Raw genomic sequence first — 4,040 nt, 5'->3', positions numbered from 1 at the left:
TGGAGCGTTTGACTCTTTCTAGCGAGAATATATCTATGTTACCAATTTCACCCCTTCATGTTCTAAAATGACGAATACAGATCTTGTTTTAGGATATACTCTAAGGGCAACTGCAGTGGTGCGATCAAAACCAAAGATCAAAGATAAAAAAAAAGACCAAATTTTGGGTTTAGTCCGTGTTGTGACGCAACGGTACAGGATTAAAATTTCGTCAGGCGGACTTTAAAAGTCCGCCCGCTTTTTTTTTTCATTAGGCGGACTTTAAAAGTCCGCCCCATTTATATTCCATCAGGCGGACTTTAAAAGTCCGCCCGTTTTTTATAAAACTCCATCAGGCGGACTTTATAAGTCCGCCCATTCTTTTCCAAATTCCATCAGGCGGACTTTAAAAGTCCGCCCATTCTTTTTCTTTTTTATTTAATTTCAATTTTCATCGGGCGTAATTTAAATCTCCGCCCGTTAACAAGCGTAAATTTATGTTACGCCCAGCATCAAACGTACTTTAAATTTACGCCCGACTATATCAGAATTTGGGATTTGGTCGCGACCATATTTGGTCTGGAATTTGATCTTTGGTCCAAATTTAATCTTTACTCCGTCCCACTGTGTTAGGATCTCATCCCATAAATTTGGTTATACTCGCCCACTGTGGATGCTCTAAATGCTGTTTAAAGAAGGTTTGAGGGTGTATAGGTAAATTGCCTGGATGCTCATGTGTTGTACTCGTACAGCTTTTCTATAAATATCGTTCCACGACTTTTTGAATAAAGAATCTTCAGATGGGCAGTTAGATCTTTGGGTTGTCCGGAGGAATCCAGATTTGGGGCTATTTTTTTGCGAAAGGGTGAATCAAAGGTAGGGTGATCACTTTACCGTTCATAAAACTAAAGGTCATGGCGTGTTGGTATTACCCAAATTAATTGGGGTATACTCAAATTTAAGTGGACTCTTTTTAAGGGTTAAGGGGGTGTCCTAATGGGTGAAGTTATAAAACTATCCTTTCCCATTATAATTCTTATCACAAACTTGGTTAAAAAGACCAAAATCAATAATTCCTGGATGAAATGGACAGTTAGATTTTGATACTGTTTAAATTGACAAAAATGTAAAAATAGACAGGATGTAACCAGTTTCATCGTGCCCATTTTCAAATATTTTTTCTTATTTTTAATTTACAGAGGATGTATCCAGTTTGATCCTTGCTATTTTTTAAATTTAAGTTAGGATGAATCCAGTTTCATCCTTGCTATTTTTTTTGGCCATTTCACCCAAACTATTTTTTAGTCGTCCATTTGAACCGTGATTTAAAAATATTTGGACAAATGACCCATTTTCCGAATTCTTATTACCCAAAATTAGTTATCATTATTCATTTCATCTGCTCTTCTTCTTCTTCTCCTCCTCTACCCTACCGGCTTCTCCATCCTCCACCATCGAAAACTCGTCGATTAATTCGTCGTAATCATCGATTCGAAAAATCGATTAATCTTCAAACATGGAGGAGCGGCCAAAGGCTACTCATATGAAACAAACACATAAAAAACCTAATCGAGATAACCCTGGAATTGCAAACATAGTTCAATACAAACGGAAGTCAAAAACCGTTGAAGAAGAAGAAGAAATCGCTGATGCTGCTGAAATCGAAGAAATGGCGCTTGAGAAAGTAACGGTCTACTTAAACTTACTCCAGTACTTCAATTTTATGTTTGCATGTCAAATTAGAGCAGAAAAGTCGAAATTTGTGAATCTGCAGTTATTTAGCGGGCAAGGTGTTTGTTCCGTGACCCTGCCGACTTTTCATGTTTAGGGTTAGTCGTTACCTTCCTAGGTTGAAGATCTTGCCGGCTGTTAATATTTGTAACTGCTATTTTCAGAGTCGGCACGGTATTCAACCTTAATACCATGCCGACTAAATGTGTTTTTAACAGTCGTTGGATTTAAAAATTCTTCTATGCCGGCTAAGAAAATCCTTGTGTTTCCTGAGGCCATTAAGTTATAAGATCGGCATGATATTCGAATACTACCCTGTTGGTTGTGTATTAGTTGGGCATTGTATGGAATATAGACCTTGCCGACTGATTGTGTGGAAATCATTTTTGTTTCCTGTGTTCAGACTTGTTATAGGCCGGCATGGTATTTGAATACGGCCCTGCCGACTATTGTTTAATCAACAAAGATTAAATTTATCGACCATGCCGACTAGTTGATTTTTTTTTCATTATTCTTGTTTAGGATGCAAAAGGTCAAGCAAGGAAAGAATAAAGTTGTTACTCTTCCTTCAAGACCTCCTCGTGTTGGTGACAAACTCTTGACTGCAACACATCAAGGGGAAATCATTGAGCCGGGAATGCTCAAGAGCCGTGAATGGAATGATGCTCAACCACCAATGAAACCAAGTGATTCAGATGAAACTCCAGATGAAGACCAATCAATTCCATCTGGTAGAAGGGGTAATGATCATGATGGTGTTGAAAGAATTCCGGCTGTTGGAGGAGATGGCGAGCATGATGATGATGATCAAGACATGCCACCTGTTGGAGGAGGTAATGATGATGGTGATAACAGTGATGGAGATAAAGATGATGATGAACAACATGAAATTGTTGAAGAAGAAGAAGGTGGAGAAGAAACATGTACTGATCAACAAACTCAAGCTGCAACTACAACCGCTACCGGAAGACCGAAGAGGGTAATCACTAAACCAGTTGATTCCTACATGCTTCCCGATCACTTGAAGGTGCAACTGAAACCAGGTCAGCCTCCACTAGGGATCCCAGAAGATGGTGGACATGTTCTTTTTGGATACAAAGACACATGTGCATGTGAAATCCATAATGCTATCTTAAGTAATCTCAATAAAACTTTGTTTTTATTTAAGTGTATCTATCTATCTTAAATTTGCTTCAAGTGTTTGTATTTGTTTTAATTTTGTGTTTTTGGTACTTAGGATTACAAGCATGTTATCCGTCTTTTGACAAGGAATGTGATGAGGTGCAAGCGACTGTCAAGAACTCCGGGTTGTGGCTTGTGGTGGAGAGTTCGATTGTTGAATATGACAAAGTTACCGTATTTGTATTATGTGAGAGGTTTTACGGAGAGACTGATACAGTGTTATTCCCCATTAGGTGAGATGGCGTTAACTCCCGATGATGCACATCAAATTCTAGGCCTCGAGATTGAGGGAAAATCAATCAGTGATGGCTACGAAAAGGGCATTCCTTGGGAGAAAATCTTCAAATTGACCAAGATCTTGTTCGGTTAGGATGAGAAGGAGTCGGAGTCTTTGTTTGTGAGGAAGTAAGGTTATATAAGCAGGAAGTTAAGTCTGAAAATGTTGAGGGACACATACTCTGGGACCAAGAAAATATTTGATGATAAAGGAAGTGTGTCCATGGTGCAAATCAATGCTACTGCCAGCTTATTTGCTATACATCTTCGGCAACTGTATCTTCCCTGACAGTTCCAGAAGCTTGGTCGACGGTAAGTATCTTTAACTATTGCATCCCTTTGATCAGATGCATGAGTATTCTTGCGGTACCGCGGTGGTTTCCTTCTTGAGTGCAGGATTGACAAAGGCTTCAAGGACTCTAGTGAAGCAATTTAACGGAAATATATGTCTATTCCATGTAATTCAATTGTCTAAATAATTTATATTTGCAAAATGCTTATAAGATAAGATTCTTACTAAACGTTTTATTTGCATAGGTTTGGGTATATGAGCACTTCCCTTCTTTGGTGAAGGCAACCCCACATCAAAGTGAACATTAATCTTGCGAGTCACAAGCCAAGAGGACAAAGATACAATTTTACTGGTGCTCGGGAGAAGGATATGCCACAACAACTTATCAACATGTGAGTCGCCTTGGACAAAATGACTGTGAATAAGGTAATATTTGATCTGTATCGAGATGATAGAAATGAAGGTATAATCGTAAGGAGAGATGATGTTGCATTCTAATACGGTCCCTTGTTTTACCCCCCAAGGATTTTCAATGTACGATCCATATCGGGTAATTCGACAAGTGGGTTACGTCCAAGAA

Source organism: Papaver somniferum, chromosome 1 (genome assembly GCF_003573695.1).
Source record: "Papaver somniferum cultivar HN1 chromosome 1, ASM357369v1, whole genome shotgun sequence".
NCBI lineage: Eukaryota > Viridiplantae > Streptophyta > Magnoliopsida > Ranunculales > Papaveraceae > Papaver > Papaver somniferum.
This window is presented reverse-complemented; position numbering follows the sequence as displayed.